Source organism: Peromyscus leucopus, chromosome 10 (genome assembly GCF_004664715.2).
Source record: "Peromyscus leucopus breed LL Stock chromosome 10, UCI_PerLeu_2.1, whole genome shotgun sequence".
In the NCBI taxonomy this organism is placed as follows: Eukaryota; Metazoa; Chordata; class Mammalia; order Rodentia; family Cricetidae; genus Peromyscus; species Peromyscus leucopus.
In genome coordinates, this window is record NC_051071.1 from 16850177 (window position 1) to 16869695 (window position 19519).

The 19519-nt window shown below is 37.7% G+C and overlaps 1 pseudogene; it reads left to right on the top strand.

Annotated features, from left to right (window-relative positions):
• The first annotated feature begins 17890 nt into the window (after positions 1–17890).
• On the top strand, positions 17891–18465 carry LOC114703690 (annotated as a pseudogene).
• The last annotated feature ends 1054 nt before the right edge of the window (positions 18466–19519 follow it).

A 19519-nucleotide genomic window follows, 5' to 3' on the forward strand; every position in this document is an offset into this window, starting at 1 on the left:
CAGTTTGAATATATCCTACAGACTTCGTTCGTGAATGAAAACTCTAAAAGTCATCATCACTCCCATTTCCTGGAGAGTTCTCAATCTTTTGGAAATGCTATTTTTATTTACCAAGATGCACAGAACAAATAATTTCAACCCCTTCCATAATTCAGTTCAAGTATGTATGTTGAAATTTATTATATAACAAATTACCATCATAAACAGTGATTTCTAAGCCCTGCAAATGGCAGGTAGATAAATAAAGGCTATGGCTGTTTAGAATGTAAAGTTAGTATTATTTCATTGAGAGTCTAAAGTTATTGGCACTCAGCTTCCCTGCAGACCACAAGAATAAACTCCATCATACACTATCATAGCATGTGTTCATACACTATCATAGCATGGTTCAGAGTAAATGTGGGGTCTAGCAGAGGTGTCCAAAGGCATATTTCCTTTGTGAATTAGTTGATGAATAGATTAAGATCAGCTGTAGTTTTACATATTCATTTTATTATAATTTTATTATAACAATATCTATCTAACTACTTTCGATCACCCCCTCTCCCTATGTGTATGGACATGTATATGTATGTATTATGAATATGTGTATACGTGTATGTAAGTGTGGGTGTGCAGGTGCCAGTGTGAGTGTACAGGTCACATGTCAGTCACCCTCCACCTTGTTAGAGACAGGGTCTTTTGTTCACTGCTGTGCCTGCAAGCTTCAGGAGGTTCTCCTGCCTCTGCTCCCCATCTCACTGCAGGCTTTCTACAGTCACAGAACTTTCCATGGGTTATGAGAATCTGAGTTCAGTTTCTTATATTTGCATGGCAAGTGGTTCTTTTTACCTGAGTCGTCTTCCCAGTCTAGCAATACATTGGAGAGTGAACAGAAAGGCCTTATCAGGAGCAGAGATGTGTCCAATCCCACTTTATAGACTAACACCATTATCCATACACACACACACACACACACACACACACACACACACACACACACTCCACATGAGAAGAAAAAGAAACTTTCCAATAATGTTCAGTTATTTTATTAAACTCTGAAATGGCTTAAAGTCCAATGCTATGTGGGATTTCAAGCAATTTAAAATACAGGTCTTAAGGGATGATTGGGACACAACTTACTGTGCAAACTGGAGTTGTCATGAACACCTTCCTGTCAGAGGCAGAGACTGGGATCAGAATTTCTTCCTCTCATGTATATTTCACTTGTAGGGCCCAGGATTAAAGTAAAGGTCAACTGTTTCTAACCCATATACAGATTATATATATATTAGTACTAACAATTTTAATGTTTAATATTGCAGTCAAAATTTAACTTTCAATAATTTCTTCACTGATGGTCATATTAACCATATTAAACCTTAGCACCACCACAGGCTGGATAATGTTCCAGAATCTAAGTAGTTCTACAATTATTTTTCTCAACATAATTTAAGTTCTTGTAACAGAAAGGAATGTGGGAGTAAACAGAGATTTGGATAGCTAAGAAAAACCGGAAGCTAAGAGACAAGTATGATTCAGTTCCTATAGTGATGGCATTTAGTATTTACTTAAGGTTGCAAGATCATCTATTGCAGTTATATAAATCAGATATTATGTTAAGATGGACAAAATGAGCTTCAAATATAACATATTATACTTTTATGAAATTGTTAAAATTGGCATTTTAATACAACAGAAAATTATCATACTATGTAAACTATGAATCTAGGAGAATGAGAAGAGTGTTTCTCCTTGTGTGACTCTTATATTTTAGAACACTATTACAATTCAAGTTGATAACCAGACAAAGAGAGCTAAATAGAACAAACCTTCTCTTCAAATTCTATGTTCATACAATTTGGTATTCAAAATTACAGAGTAGCCTAAAATAGGAAAAATGAAACTCACCATGTTTTGAGTTTTGCCACAGCCAATACTCTTTATTTTGTTCAATATTAAGGTGAAAGCAGAGAAAAGCCAATAAATCCATTATTTATCCTAAATAGAGAGAATTACTAACATAACAGATAAGACCTTCCTGTGGTTTCTATGAGTAATCTTAACCAGGCCCTCGCAAAGCGTACCCCACTTCTTGGCCTCTGGAGTCAATGTCATCTTACTCTCTTGGGAACTTTGTGATTGGCACTTCACCCTTCCACTTACATTTTCCAACTCTTTATTTCCACAATACTCTTTTATTACTGATCTTGCAGACTCAGTCTTCTGCCATCTTTTAAAGTTCCTCCTTCAAGCTACTCCCCTGAGTCCTTCACCTGTCATTCTTCAGTTCCCTTGGCTCCTCCTCCTGCCTGATGCTCTCCAAGGATGGGTCTTCATTTCCTCTTACTCAGTCTCCTCCCTGTGAGGGATTCTCCTCGACATCTATCTAAGCCATTTGTGTGCCAATGTATTTCAAATGCACAGGTCTGAGGTCGGAGTTTGATTTTTCCAGAAGCAAATCCACAAAAGAGTTTAAACATAAAGAGCTTGTTCTGTGATCACAGGAAGCCTAGAGGGGAGAGGAAGTAGGGAAGGGAAGGAAGTCAAGCAAAGGCATTAAGCCAGTCACTGTTGTGAGCCAGTGGAACACAATCCTGTTGGGAAACTCTGTGACCCATAAAGAACACCTTCCCCTATACTGATAGGTCAGCCACTCTCCTACTAATGATTAGACGTCTCCTGTGCATACTTAGGGCTCTGAACTCTGATTTTAATTAATATTAAATATCAGCCATGAAAGCAGGAACCTGTTGTTGACAATTTAAAAATCTTGTTAAAGTATTGTTTTCCCTCAATGAAGTATATAATCATTCTTTTGTAAAGAGATAAGTGTAATATTTATAAACACCAACAGTACACACAAAATGTTCATAGATGTATACACACACAACGTGAGTGTATTGCATTGCTTAACCACAGGTGAACACTCATCGGACACCTAAGATCTCAGCACTCCACCACCTATGGAGCCAGTTGGGTTGCTTGCAGGCGCTTCCTCCTGAGAGCTGGGGCTTATCAGTGCTTTACTCAGGCAAGAGTAAGTTGACTGGTTTGCAGTCAGCAATACTTTCTTCCAAGGCAGCTGATGTTCAGTGTCTTCACAATATTCATTAGGTAATTTCTTATATTTATGTTCCACTCCTGTGCATTATTTTCTAGCACTCTGCTAAGAAATCCCTGACAGCTGTTTAATCATCACAAAGAAAAAGCATCAGTTCCTTTGTGCTTATTTATGTTTTCTTTTTTGGTGGTGGGGAGGGGGACCACATGAGAATAGGAAGAAGCAAAGTGCTAGAGAAGTACACAGAAATCTACCAAGATACCTCCACAATAGATTATTTATGTATTCTTATTCAAAAATTGCCTGTAACTGAATAATGCATTGCGATCCAATTTACTGTGTTGTCCTTGTTGTAGCTGGGCAGGGAAATGGGTGGAAGAGCCAAGGAGATGTCAGTGAGTGAAAACAATCAGGTCAAGATCGGATGAGAGCTGCCTTAGCAGCATACTGAAAGCCAAAGAGTCGGAAAATACTAATCTGTCTCAATACATTTGGAGGCATCTGTTTAATGTAGGCAAAATCATCAATACTGACTAGTGAGCAGCTGATGGAAAGGACAGCTGAGGAATGAGGCAGGGACCCTCATGTAACTCTTGTGTGTAGTAGCATTTAAATAAGATACATTTATGGGGCAATTGTCCATCTAAGTTGTTGGAGAGTAGATCAGATAAATTGGCATGGGGGATGGGAGGTCAGGGTAGGAAAGGGAAACTGGGAGAGATAACCGTCACCAAAGACTCTTCAAAAAAGGCATATGGAAACTTGTAACTCACATACATGCAAAGGAGTTAAAATAAATTTACCTTATAATGGGACAACAACAGCCCCACTAGACACCACATGCTATCAGATTAGATCAGATTCCTCTCCTCACACTAATAACTTAGACTGCAATCACACTCTGCCTTTGAGTTGCCTGAGCTCTGCTTTTCTTGAGCATCTTCGGAGTCATAAGAACACCACTATGCTTGCCACCAAAGAGCTTCCTGACAAACATTCCACAGTGGTATTCCTGGGAGTCTGCTAAGCATTGTTGGATGTATTATACATCTCTACCCATACAATGTCCCCACCACAATGTGGACTACAAAGATACTTTTGCAATTTAGGTGGCTCCCATTATTAAATTGGTCCATTTTTACAGGAACAATGACCTTAAAAGATAAATTTAATTTGAAGTTGTGTGTGTGAGAGAAAAATAGAAAAAATAAAAATAATTTCTCCTTATTAAAGTCAGGCTATTCATTGTCAGGAAGGTTTGAGTTTAATGGTATAATACTTACTTTAATTACAATTCACATTTTATTTTATCAGAAGGAATGAAACATAAAATAGTTTAATTAACACTGTATCATGCATATCAAGGAAACAAAAGATGTGGGAAATATGTAGAGATTTTGAACAGGAATTCAATATGTTTGAAATGAGGTACAAAAATATCAAAACATTGGTCAATATTAGCCAATGCTATCTCAGAACATTCATTCCTAATATTCAAGTAAGTTAACCCTTAATAATTCTGGTGATTTAATAATAGTAGAAAATGTCTAATAAAAAGTAAAAATATTAACAGATGAAAGGAGAACTACATAGTATGTTTTTAGTAGATGCCAAAAATATATAGTTCAGTACTGCCTAAAAAGACAGAACCATGAAAGAAAACCATGGTTTCATGTATGCTTGTGTGAAGTGTTGTAGCACTTTTCCAGGGGAATCTGTTTCTATTGACCTCAAATAAAGGTCTTGCATAGGAGACCACAGCTACAGTGAGTTCATAAATTCCATGGCCATGACATATCCAGAAAAAGATCACCACTTCTCCCCATACTCTGTCTCTTACATTCTTATTCTAATCTAGGACGTCCTCAAACTCAAGTATGGGATTCATACTGAAGAAGCAATTCCAGATTGTTGAGCCAATCTTATTGAAGTTTCAGACAGGAGTGTGGACAATTTATAGACAGCTGTACCACTTCCTGTATGGTAAAACACACAGTAAGGCTTGGTGAGGATCTGGGAAGATTTTGAGTGTGAGGACAGCCTAGATTAGAATTAAAGCAGAAATTCAGAAGGGGTCAGTGTGCTGAGAATGAGTTGAGTGCTCAGTCCTAAATGGGACATCTAAATAACTCTGTCCAATGATCAGGGAACATCATAAAAGATCAAAAAGAATGTAAAAGTCAGAGCATGGAGAAAAGTGGCAATGGTTTTCTGGATTGCCATAACCATTGAATTCATGAACTCACTGTAGCTATGGTCACCTGTGAAAGACATGACAAGATTGAACCCATCAACATTCCAGCATGAAATTGGAGGGATTCATAAGGCTATACTACTAGATAAAGAGTTATCATCAATTAATGACTGCGGGGCGTCATCATTCTTCAGTGGTGCAAACAGTGGCTAATTTCAAGTACTCCAGTAAATTACCTCACACCCATGCTCATGCACTTGCCCTGAAATTTCCCTGAAACTCTCAATAGCCTCAGATGGTCCCTGGCATTCTGCTTAAATAAATAAATAAATAAATAAATAAATAAATAAATAAATAAATAAATAAATAAATAAATCAAAGTAAAAAGCCTGGAGGGCTGAAGAGAGATAATGGTGATGAATAATTGTGATCATTATACACTGAATAAATGTACAAAACTTTCAAAGAATTAAAAATATATATTGCTTCAAAGAAACCCTATCTATAAATGTTTGGAGCATGCCACAAAAAGAAATCTTTCAACAAATTTAAGCAAACAAGGTTATTACATAGCCAACAAGCTACATCTTTTGATAATATCATAGAAAATGCTAAAATTACTATTTGCTCAAGTCATTCAAAATTTTGAATAGCCAGTAAAGCATTTTCCAAAGCGTTTGAACAGTCTGGCCAATTCATCTCAGCCTGCCTTGAAACTGTTAGCATGTATTTCTCTGCACTTCCTAGTCTACACAATAGTGTTATTGTCTTGTTTGAGTTTCCTTCAGTAACATAACTCAGTTTCTTAGTACTGGAGCTTTATAATCCAGAAAAAATCCTGAGTGTGCTTTAAGTTTTCTCACCTCTATATTTATATTATTAAAACTTATGTAAATAATTGAAAATAGTGATGATGTAAGTAGATTTATAAAATGCATTCAGCTTCCATAACTTTATACAAAATGTCCAAGAGCCTTTATCATTACATTTTATTTTTTAAAATATTTTGCAGGGTTGAGAACCTAGCTCAAGGGTAGAGCCTAGAGTGCACACAGTACTAGGATCAATCTCTAGCACAAGACAGTCCCCTCCCACCCCAAACAGCCTGAACTGCAAAATTCCACCACTCCATCTTCCAGGTGAAGTGTAGCACATGTCTGTAAATGCAGTAGGGGAGACTGAGGCAAGAGAACCTTGAGTATGTGACTAGCATGGGCTAGAAGGTGACACTCTGTCTCTAAAAAAGAGCAGTAATGTGTAACATGAATTGCAAATCAGTCTTATTAATTAAAAAAAAAAAAAAAAACCTAACCTGGAGCCAGATATTTGGGTGAAAGCTGAGAGATCAGAGGAATAGAACAAGCCAGCTAGAAGTTCTTACCGCTAGGAAATCCTCAGCCCAAGCTAGAGCTATTTCCTGTATACTCACGCCTACACACCTCTCTGTGACCTGTCATCTTACTTCCTCTCTGCTCAGCTACATCACTTCCTCTTTCCGCCCAGCTCTATCACTTCCTGTCTGCCTATACAGACCTCCAGACCTCTATGGTTAACTAACTAGTGCTGGAATTAATGGCATGTGCCACCATGCCTAGCTCTGTTCCCAGTGTGGTCTTGAACTCACAGAGATCCAGATGAATTTCTGCCTCTCAAATGCTACTAGGATTAAAGGCGTGTGCTACTACTGCCTGATCACTATATTTAATATAGTGGCTGGCTTTTTCCTCTGATCCCAAGGAAAGCTTTATTTGCTAGAGCACAAATAAAATATCACCACAGTAATGTGTTGTCCAGTCTGATGTTACATTCTGGTACTTTTCTAGACCTGGATGCTAGAACACTCTCTCTCTCTCTCTCTCTCTCTCTCTCTCTCTCTCTCTCTCTCTCTCTCTTCTTTTCTTTTCTGTCTTTTTTCCTTCTCATTCTGTTTTGTGAAGCAGAATCTAACGTAACCCTGGATGGCCTTGACATTGCTATGTACCTTACTTAGGATGGCCTTAAAGTCCTGATTTTTCTTGCTTCTACATCCCATGTGCTGGGATTATGGTATGTAACCACATGCCTGGCATTTCTGCTCAGAACTTTCTTTATCATCAAAAAACATTCCTGTGTGGTGTGACATAAGAAAATAAAATTTAACTATCCAAAATGATTGGCATTAGCATATACATATTTTGAGTGAAACAATTAAAAAAGTAAGGGCTAGAGAGATGGCTCAGCAGTTAAGAACACTGGCTGTTCTTCCAGAGGACCTGGGTTCAATTCCAAGCACCCACAAGGTAGCTCATAACTGTCAGTGATTCCAGTTCCAGGGGACCTGACACCCTCATACAGATACACATTCAGGCAAGACACCAATGCACAAAAAATAAAAAGAAGATAGAGCAATTATTAAAAAAAAAAGTATTCAACTAGGCTCTCAAAGTTGAGGATGAGGACTCCTGACCCCTGAATCAAGAAGGTTCTTTATATGGGGTTTTTATTGTGTTTTCTCATCCAATTGTGGTGTAAAGCTGTACTTTCTTCATATTTTCAGTCCACTCAATGTATCACATCCATCAGATTAAGAAGCCAAACTAAAAATCCAGCTGTTTTCTATAAGAGTTTAGGAGGCTTGTGAAAATTCACTTCAATGAAAGCTTTCACTGATCAGTTTGTTTCAAATATATATTTACTTTTTTATAAATACACATTTTTGTATACTATACATTGAATATAAAATAACTTGTACCTTTAATTTTTCTTTTAATTTCTAATATAAATATTTCCAACTCCATTCTGTATAAATCAAGACTTTTGTGATCTTTGATCATTCTAAGATTTTTCTTTTATGTAGCTAGAGTTTTCCTGCCTTGCCCACAGTCAGGACAAATCTCTGTCACCTGCCAGTCCCACAGATGCTCAGACCCAACCAAGTAAACACAGAGACTTATATTGCTTACAAACTGTATGGCCATGGCAGGCTTCTTGCTAACTGTTCTTGCAGCTTAAATTAATCTGTTTCCATAAATCTATACCTTGCCACGTGGCTCGTGGCTTACTGGCATCTTCACATGCTGCTTGTCATGGTGGCAGCTGGCAGTTATTCTCTCCGCCTTCCTGTTCCAATTCTCCTCTCTGTTAGTCCTGCCTATACTTCCTGCCTAGCCACTGGCCAATCAGTGTTTTATTTATTGACCAATCAGAGCAATTTAACATACAGACCATCCCACCGCACTTTTATTTTTTTCCCTTTTACCAAAAAAAGTTTTTTTTCAGACCTTGTACATCCTGACTATAGTTCCCCCTCCCTTCCCTCCTCCCAATTCTTCTCCACCTCCTCTCCCATCCAGATCCACTCCATTTTTTGTCTCTTTTATAATAAGATAAAACAAAAACTAACACATTGGAATTGGACAAAATAAACAGAAGGAAAAGAGTCCAAGAAAGGGCACAAGAAACAGAGACCAACTCACTTGAATACTCAGGAATCCTATAAAATCACTAAACTGGGAGTCATAATGTATATGCAAAGGACCTCTAGGGTAAAAAGAGAAAAGAAAAAATACATAAATAAAATAAAAATAAAATATATGATTAGAAACAAATAAAGAAAAAGGAGTGCTGACATGACATTACAAGACAAGGAACCTCCAGAAATGGCATTGAGTTCACTTTCTATACACAGTCAAGTGCTGAGCGTGGGACATACCCTTGAGAGCAGATTGTTTCCCCAGTGAGACCTCCTTGGAAGAACCTAAATTTTCATTTGCAAGTGGTTATCAATTGGAGATTGAACTGTGGTTGATATATTGTGCACCCCAATAAACTTATCTGGGGGTCAGAGAACAGAACAGACATAATAATAAACATAGAGGTCAGGCAGTGATCGCACATGCCTTTAATCCTAGCATTCCAGAGGCAGGGATCTGCCTGGATCTCTGTGAGTTCAAAGCCACACTGGAAACAGCCAGACATGGTGACTCACATCTTTAATCTCAGGAAGTGATGGCAGGAAGCAGAAAGGTATATAAGGTGTGAGGACCAGGAACTAGCTTGGTTAAACTTTTAGGCTTTTGAGCAGCAGTTCAGCTGAGACCCATTCTGGATGAGGACATAGAGGCTTCCAGTTTGAGGAAACAGGATCAGATGAGAAGTTAGCGAGATGAGGTTAGCTGTAGCTTGTTCTGCTTCTCTGACCTCCCAGTGTTCACCCCAATACCTGGCCCTGAGTTTGTTTTCATTAATAAGATCTTTTAAGATTCATGCTACATTGAACTGGGTTAGGGATGGGGGCATGTGCCTATTTCTTTCAGCTTTCAGACCTGAACTGATTGCAGACTTGTGCAGGCCCTATAAATGCTACCTCAGTCTCTGTGAGTTCATTTGTGAATCAACCATTTTGATTTAGAGGGTATGGTTTTCTTGGTGTCCTCCATCCCCTCTGGCTCTTACACTCTTTCTGCCTTTTCTTCTGCAGAGTTTTCCTAAGCCCTTAGGGGAGGGCCTTGATGGAGACATTCCATTTAGGGATGAGTGTTCCAAAATTTCTCTCTCTACATAATGTCTGGCTGTATTTTTCCCATCTGCTGCAGAAGGAAGCTTCTCTGATAATGGCTAATCTAGCAAGGCACTGATCTACAAGGATTGCAGAATGTCATTAGCTGTTATTTTAAAAAGTAGTATTTTGTTTTATGCTAGGTCCCTGTCTTATCTAGTCTCAGGATCTTAGCCACCAAAGTATTGTTGGTTATGGGTTTCATCTCATGGAGTGAGCTTTAAATCAAACAGATATTGGTTGGATACTCTCACAAGATTTGTGCCACCATAGCACTAGCATATCTTGCACTTAGGACACCATAAAGATCACAGGATTTGTGGCTGAGTTAGTGCTTACATTTCTCTTTTGGCAGTGTGCAGAACACCTTCCTATATCAATGATCCTAGTGTGTAGATATGACGGCTCAACTTCTCCATGATCAGTGTGTTGTGTAGGTATTATCTTAAGCAATGGGGCCTTCTCTCAGTTTGTGGAGAGTAGTAACCTATAGTCTTGCCAACAGCCTGGGCTATTTGGAAGTGTGTATAAGACATCTTTGGCCAACTCAACTAGCTGAAACTCATTCCTGGTACTGGAAGGTACATTTGGTGATAAGAAATAGCAAATTGGGGCTTTGTGTTATCCATTATTTGGCAATTTTATTTAGATATTAATTATGTATATAATTTAGAAAGCTATTTATGATATTAAGTTTTCATACTACCCTTCAATTGGCCCTTAATTTTAGCTGTCTCTCCCATATTTCCTCCTATCTCCCCATCTTCCCACTTATTCTCCACTTTACCCTGCTGTTCCAGTTTCCCTCCCCTCCTCCATCAATAATTATCTATTTCCCTTTCCTAAGGAGATCTATCTGTTCCCCCTAGTCCTTTATTCTATACCTAACCTCTGTGTTTCTATGAATTGTAGTGCTGAGGATGCTGTGAATGTGCTGCTCTGATTGATTGATAAATAAAATGCTGATTGGCCAGTAGCCAGGCAGGAAGTATAGGATAGGCAGGACAAACAGAGAAGAGAATTCAGGGAAGTGGAAGGCTGAGTCAGGAGATACCAGCCTGCCATCCAGGGAGCAACATGTAAAGGCAACAGTAAAGCCACAGAACACATGGTGACATATAGATTAACAGAAGGGGATTAATTTAAGATATAAAAACTAGATAGCAAGAAGCCTGCCACAGCCATACAGTTTATAAGTAATATAAGTCTCTGTGTGTTTATTGGGTCAACCGGCCAGCCTCAGGGCCGCAGGAACTGAGCAAAACCAGTAAAACTATAGCTATATGTAGCTTGTTTATCTTTGATTTAACAGCTAATATATAAACAAATACATACCATACTTGTCTTTCTGGATCTGGATCTGGATCTGGGTTACCTCACTCATGATTTTTTTCTAGTTCTATCCATTTGCCTGCAAATTTCATGATTTTATTTTCTTAATAGGTGAATAAATTTCCACTGTGTATATGTACCACATTTTGTTTATCCATCCATTTGTTGATGGACATGTAGGTTGTTTCCAGTGTGTGGTTATTGTAAATAGAGCAGCACTGAAAAGGATTGACCATGTTTCTCTGAGGTAGGATAAAGCATTCTTTAGGTACATGCCCAAGAGTGATATATCTGGTTCGTGAAGTAGCTTGATTCCCACATTCCTGAGGAAACACCACTATTGGTGAAATATTCACTAATGATAATAATTATTCACTAATTTCCATAGTGGTCATATGAATTTGCAGTCATACTAGCAATCAATGACTGTTCCTCTTATTAAGCATCCTTGACAGCATGAACTGTCACTTGTGTTATTGATCATAGCCATTCTGACAAGTGTAAGGTGAAATCACAAAGTAGTTTTGATTTGCATTTCCCTGATGGCTAAGGATGTTGACCATTTCTTTAAGTGTTTCTCAGACATTTGAGTTTCTTCTTTTGAGACTTCTCTGTTTAAATGTGTAACCCATTTATTTATTGGGTTTTTGTTTTCTTGATATCTAGTGTTTTGAATTCTTTATATATTTTGGATATTAGCTTTTCAGTTTCCTGGGGCCCATCCATTAATTGCTGATCTTAGTGACTATGATAATGATGTTCTGTTTAGAAAGTCTTATCCTGTGCCAATGAGTTCACTTTTTCTTCTATGAAGAATCTGGTTTTATGTTGAAGTCTTTGATCCATTTGGAGTTGAGTTTGTGAAGGATGATAAATACAGATCTATTTGAATTATTCTGCATGCAGTCACCCAATTTTACCAGTACCATTTGTTGAAGATGCTGTCTTTTTTCAATTGTATATTCCTAGCTTCTTTATAAAACATCACATGTCCATAGGTGTATGGATGTATGCCTGGGTCTTCAGTTTGATTCTATTGATCACCAGGTCAGTTTTTGTCGCAGTGCTATGTTGTCTTATTACTTTAGTTCTGTAGTACAACTTGAACTCAGGAATGGTGAAACCTCCAGCAGTTCTTATGTTTTTCAGGATTGTTTAAATGTTCTGAATACTTTTGTGCTTCCACATGAAGCTAATAATGTCCTTTCAAGGTCTGTAAAGAATTATATTAGAATTTTGTTGAGGACTGCATTAAATCTGTAAATTGCTTTTGGTACAATGGCCATTTTTTACTATGTTAATCCTAGCAAACCATGAATGTGTGAGATCTTTCCAACTTCTGTTATCTTCATATCAAATAGATATGAAGAGAATGGACAACCTTGTCTTGTTCATGATTTTAATGGAGTTGCTTTGAGTTTCTTTCCATTTAATTTGATGTTGACTGTGGGACTGCTGTAAACTGCCTTTAGTATATTGATGTATGTTCCTTATCTCTAATCTCTCTGTGACTTTTATCATGAAAGTGTTTTGGATTGTTTTGTCAAAGACCTTTTCTGCATCTAATGAGATGACCAGGTGGATTTTGTTGTTTAGGTTTTTTTTTAATATGGTAAATTACACTTATCAGTTTATATATGTTGAACCATCTCTGGTTGAAGCCTATTTGATTATTGTGGACAATAGTTTTGATGTGTCCTTGGATTTGTTTTGCAAATATTTTATTGAAATTTTTTGTATCAATATTTATAAAGGAAATTGGTCTATAATTCTTTCTTTGTTGGGTATTTATATGGTTTGGTCTTAGGGTAATTGTGGGATTATAAAACTAATTGAGCAATGTTCCTTCTGTTTCTATTTTGTGGAATAATTTGAGAAGTAAAGGCATCAAGTCTTCATTGACAGTCTGGTAGAATTCTGCACTAAAACCATCTGGCCCTGGGCTCTTTTTGGTTGGGAGACGTTTAATGACTGCTTCTATTTCATTAGTGGATATAGATCAGCTTAAATTTCTTATCTTATCTTGATTTAACTTTGGTAAGTGATATTGTTGAGAAAAATTTTCATTTCTTTGGATTTTACAATTTGGCACTATGGGCTTTCAAAGTATGTCCTTGTGCTTCTTTGAATTTTCTCGGTGTCTCTTGTTATATCCCCTTTTCACTTCTAATTGTTAATTTGGATAACCTTTCTGTCTCTGCCTTCTAGTTAGTTTGGAAAAGGTTTGTCAATCTCTCTGTTTTGTTCTTTGTATTGGGTTTTTGTTTGCTTGTTTGTTTCTATTTTATTGATATCAGGCCTGAGTTTGATTATTTTTTTCTGTCTGTTCCTTTTGGGCATGACTTCTTCCTTTTGTTCTTCATGTGTGCCATTAAGTTACTAGTATGTGGTCACTCCAAATTTTATGTAGTCACTTATTTCTATGAACTTGCCTCTTAGAACCACTTCATTGTATCCCATAAGTTGGGGTATGTTCTGTATTCATTTTCATTCAATTCTAGAAATCTTTAGTTCCTTTCTTAATTTATGTCTTAACCATATGTTTCATTCCATTTCCATGAGTTTTAAACCTATGTTTTTGTAGACATACAGTTTTAATGTGTGGTCATCACATAAGAAGAAGATTGGCTATTTCAATTTTCTTGTATCTGTTGAGAATTGCTTTGTATCTGAATATGTGATTAAATTTGGAGAAAGTTCCATGAGGAGCTGGGAAGAAGGGATATTCTGTTGTGTTTGGGTGAAATGTTCTGAAAATATCTGTTAGAGCCATTTGGTTTGCATCATCTATTAACTCCAAAATCTCTCTGTTTAGTTTTGTCTGTTGAATCGTCTATTGGCAAGAGTGGGGTTTTGAAGTCTCCTGCTATGTGTGAGAGTCAATATGTGATGTAATTGTAGGAGCATTTCTTTTATGAACTTGGCTGCTTTTGTGCTTGATACATACATAGATACTAAAATTTGCAGTATCCCCTTGCATTTTTCCTTTGATGAGTATGTTGTATTCTTCCCTATCTCTTCTGATTCACTTTGATTTGAAGTCTATTATGCCACATATTAAAATGGCCACACCACCTTGCTTCTTAGGTCCATTTTCATGTAATTCCCCCCTTTTATCCTAATATGGTGTCTATCCTTGATGTTAAGGTGTGTTTCTTGGATGCAGTGGAAGGATGAATCCCGTTTTTTGCATCCATTCTGTTAGTCTGTATCATTTTATTGGGAGATTGAGACCATTGATGTTGAGAGGTATCAATGAGTTATGTTTGTTGATTGTTGTTGTTCTGTTGCTGTTGTGTTGTTGGTGTGGTGGTGGTGGTGGTGGTGGTAGTGGTGGTGGTGTGTGTGTGCGTGTGCGTGCGTGCGTGCGTACGCATGCATGTGTGCATGTGTTTCCTGACTTGAGATTATGTATTTCTCATGTCTTCTTGGATGCGGTCAGCCTCTCTAAGTCAGAGTTCCTGATGGCATCTTCTGTAGCAGTGTATTTGTACACAGATGCTGCTAAATTTAATTTTATTATGCAGTGTCTTATTTTCTCCGTATATTGTGACTGGAAGTTCTGCTGGATGTAGTAGTCTGGGCTGGCATCTGTATTCTCTTAGACTCTGTAAAACATCTGTCCGTGCCTTTCTGCCATTTAAAGTCACCGTTGAGAAGTAAGGTTTCCTTATAATAGGCCTCCCTTTATATGTTACTTAGTCTTTTTCCTTTGAGGTTTTTAATATTCTTTCTTTGTTCTGTTCATTTAGTGTTTTGATTATTATGTGCTGAAGGGAATTTCTTCTCTGGTCTAGTTGATTTGGAGTTCTTTGTGCTTCTATTACCTTGATAGGCATTTCTTTCTTTAGGTTAGGGAAATTTTTCTTTTATGATTTTGTTGAAAATATTTTCTGTGCCTTTAAACTGGATTTCTTTTCTTTCCTCTGTTGTTATTCTTTACTTGGAATTTTCACAATGTCCCAGATTTCCTGAATGTTTTGTGCCTAGACCTTTTTAGATTTAACATTTTCTTTGACCAAAGTATTCATTTTATCTATCGTGTCTTCAATGTCTGAGATTATCTTTTGTATCTCTTTTATTATGTTGATGAGGCTTGCCTCTGAGGTTCCTGTTCAAATTCCTTGATTTTTCATTTCCAGATAGCCCTTTTAGGATATTCTTTATTGACTGACTCTATTTCCACTTTTAGGTCTTGAACTCTTTTATTCATTTCCTTCCACTGTTTGTGTTTTCATGGATTTCTTTAAGGAAATTACTTATTTTCTCTTGATGACTGTCTATCATATTCATAAAGGCTGCTTTAAGTTCTTTGTATCATGCTTCAGCTATGTTGCAATACTCAGGTCCAACTATGATAAGATTGCTGGCTCTAGTGGAGACATATTGTCCTGGCTGTTATTGATTTTGTTTTTGCACTGATGTCTAGGCAATTGGGTTTTAAGAGGGTTGTAATTCTAGGTGCTGATATGTGATCTTGTCTTTATTTGAGTGGGTATTTGTTGCTTGGTTTCTGTTGTCCTTTCTGGTTCTTAGGAGGGTCCAGTGGTGGTTGTGCATTGCCTGGTAGGAAATTCTTCTAGGGTCCTGATAGGTGTGCCCACTGGTGGTAAAATGTGTTCCTAAGTATTGGGAGCTGACGCTCAGGAATGGAGATGCACTAGGGGTGTGTTGAGGGGAGTCTGCAGGAGGGAGGGAGTCTGAGGGAGGGAGGCATGCAGGAGTTCTGCCAAGATCTGCTTAGTCCCCTGGGGATGGGGGCAAAGAGTGAGGAGAGGCCACAACAGTTAAGTCTGCTGCAGAGCTAGACATGAGATTTGGGAGTTGGATATGGAGAAGAGGAGAGAAAGTAAAGACCTGCAGCTCACCTATCTGCTACTCTGGCAGGCTTGGCTGGTGGGTTCTCAGAGGAAGCCTGCAGGACTGGGTAGCTGCTTCCCTAGCCTGAGTGGCCTGTGGGTTCTAAAATTTTAAAGGTTTCAAAAAACATAAATGTTTGAGGGATAAATGGGAATATAGATAAAATAAAAATGTAGTATTTTTCTGTTATTCAGTACATTGGAAAAAAATACTTTTGACCTGTTTTCCTTTGAATCAGTTTTTCCCACAGTAGAAATATCTGTTAAAATTACTTAGAATAAAAACTTTTTAAAAATCCAATTGTTGCCGGGCAGTGGTGGCAGCGCACGCCTTTAATCCCAGCACTGGGGAGGCAGAGGCAGGCGGATCTCTGTGAGTTCGAGGCCAGCCTGGTCTCCAAAGCGAGTTCCAGGAAAGGCGCAAAGCTACACAGAGAAACCCTGTCTCGAAAAACAAAAAACAAAAAACAACAACAACAACAAAATCCAATTGTTATTTTCTTCTTGAAGATTGTGTTTTATTTAGTTAGGATTTCTATTGCTTTCTATTGCTATGAAAAGATGCTATAATCACAGCATGCTATAATCACAACACTTCTTATAAAAGAAAATATTTAACTGGGGCTAGCTTACAATTCAGAGGTTTAGTTCAAAGCATGGTGGCATGCAGGAAGACATGGTTCTAGAAAGGTAGCTGAAAGTTCTACCTCTGGATCAGCAGGCAGCAGCAAGAGCAGAAATACTAAGCCTGACTAGAGCATCTGAAAGCTCAAAGCCCACACCCAGTGACACACTTTCTCCAACAAGGCCACGCCTCCTAATAGTGCCACTTCCTATGAACCCATGAGGACCATTTTCATTCAAATCAATTCTGTGTGTGCATGTGCACATGCACTCGTGTGTGTGTGTGTGTGTGTGTGTGTGTGTGTGTATGTGTGTTGTGCATATGTACATGTGTGCCTGTGTATATCTGTATTTTTGTGTCTGTATGTCTATGTATATTTCAATATGTGACTATATCTCTGTGTGTATGCATTGTGTTTGTGGTGTCTTTAAACATCTGTGTGTATCTTTCTGTGTGATTTTGTACATGTTTGCATATTAAAAAGAGCAATGAAGGGTCTGGGAAGTTTTGAACAAGAAAAACAGGCTTCCCAAGATCCTGACTAATTGGATATTGCATAACTTTGTGTGGCCACACCACCCATTAGCATTTCTGCCACATGAGCTTATAAAATTTCCTCCATTGTTCTTGCATACATTGTTTTCTAGATTTTCTTCTAAAGGGTTATTTTGTGTATAGTAATTTATATCTAAATATATGCAATATATTGAGACATACACATATATGTATGTATTTATTGAGACAGATATATGTACATACATATACCTTTTTTCTTTCTTTTTAATGTTTTTTATTTCCTGATGCAATTTCTTCCTTCTTTTTTGAGATACCTTTGCATTAGTTTATGAGCTAGGTTTCATTAAGATAGTGCTCACATTTAAGCTGACTAACTTTGCACGATTTTGTGGAGCATCACATACTTCACTAAAGTTGAGATAGACCATTGATTCCTCTGGGAAAAAATCTACTCCTTTCTATTTTTTGTTAGCACCTTTAAAAGGTCAAAATTGTTTATTTTTAATTTACAAAATGTAAGGGTTTTTTTTCCATACAATATATTCTGATTATGGTTTTCCCTCCCACAACTCCTCCCAGATCCTCTGTACATCCCCACTCACAAAAATCCATAACTTTTCTTTCTCTCAGTATAATACAAATAGGCATCTTTAAAAAAAATAACAAAATAAAATGAGGTAATTGTGGACACTGGGGAAGAGAGAGCATCTGTGGAAACAGAGGCAGATGGGCTTGTCAGAGACTAATAACTTGAGTTTCAGCTTTTTGAACCTGGGACCTCAAAATGTGTCATGATTCCTGTCCATTGACCTGTAAGGTCTATGTAGGTGATACTGGAAACAGTGTGAACAAGACTTGATTAGAACAGGCTTTTTGGCTATTGTGAACCATTCCAGAAGTGTGTGGCTGGCTTGAAACCCTCATGGCTTTGCTTTCCTTGAATTTGAGGATCCCCCTAGATGCTGCTGATGCTGTCTGTGAGCTACATGGAGGAACACTATATAACTGCTGAGTAACAATGGAACTGTTAAATGGAGAAAAGAAGTCAGAATCAAGGTCTGCCTCCTTCTTGGCCCTCAAGGTGATTACCATAGGAATCCACCTCGGCACAGATCTCCAAGGAGAAGCTTCTCTCAAAGCCAGAGCAGGTCACTTTCTAGAGAGAGTAGAACAAGGTCTCTGTCTCTTGAGAGAAATCACTGTCTCAGATTGGGGATTTAGCTCAGTGGTAGAGCACTTGCCTAGCAAGCTCAAGGCCCTGGGTTCGATCCTCAGCTAAAAAAAGAGAGAGAGAGAGAGAGAGAGTCCCAATCCTTCTCTAGGTCTCATAGACAATCTAGGTCAAATGAAAGGAAATAGAAGACCAATTTGCTAAAGAAGTGGTATACAGGAAGTATCTTCATTTGACAGGAGTATGTACAGGAAATTCAAGTTTTGTTTGAACATGCTTGGTGCATTTTTAAGATGTTCAAATCTTTTTTGTCTTTTAGAACAGTGACAGACGTAACTATGTAATTCTCTATGGTTTCAAATGGATCATATGAGGCATGTAATAGCAAGAATTGTTACTTTACAATGTTCCCTTAAGGAAGATTGAAGTTGAACTTTAGTTTTTCATAGACTGAAATAAACCTAGATCCTGCCCAGTTAAAAGTGTGATGTGCTAATGATCTAGAAACAACTGTCAGAAATTAAATAACGCTGCAGGTTCTCTCATAGCTGAGATACAGTGTGGAGCTGTAGGTGAAGGGATAAGCAGTCTTTAAAAGCTGCTGTGACATCACCATCCCTGACCTCAAACTCTACTATAGAGCTATAGTAATAAAAACAGCTTGGTACAGGTATAAAAATCGACATACGGACCAATGGAATTGAATTGAAGACCCTGACATTAATCCATGCACATATGAACACCTGGTTTTTGACAAAAGAGCCAAAACTATACAATGGAAAAAAGAAAGTATCTTCAACAAATGGTGCTGGCATAACTAGATGTCAATATGTAAAAGATTACAAATAGATCCATATCTGTCACCATGCACAAAACTCAAGTCCAAGTGGATCAAAGACCTAAACATAAATCCAGTTACACTAAACTTAATAGAAAAGAAAATAGGAAGCACTCTTGAATGCATTGGCACCGGAGACCATTTCCTAAATAAAACACCAACAGCACAGACCCTGAGCACAACAATTAATAAATGGGACCTCTCGAAACTGAGAAGCTTTTGCAGGGCAAAAGACACAGTCAATAAGACAAAAAGACAGCCAACAGAATGGGAAAAGATCTTCCCCAACCCCACATCTGACAGAGGATTGATCTCCACAATATATAAAGAACTCAAGAAACTAGACATCAAAGTACTGAACAGTCCAATTAAAAAAATGGGCTAAAGAGCTAAACAGAGAATTC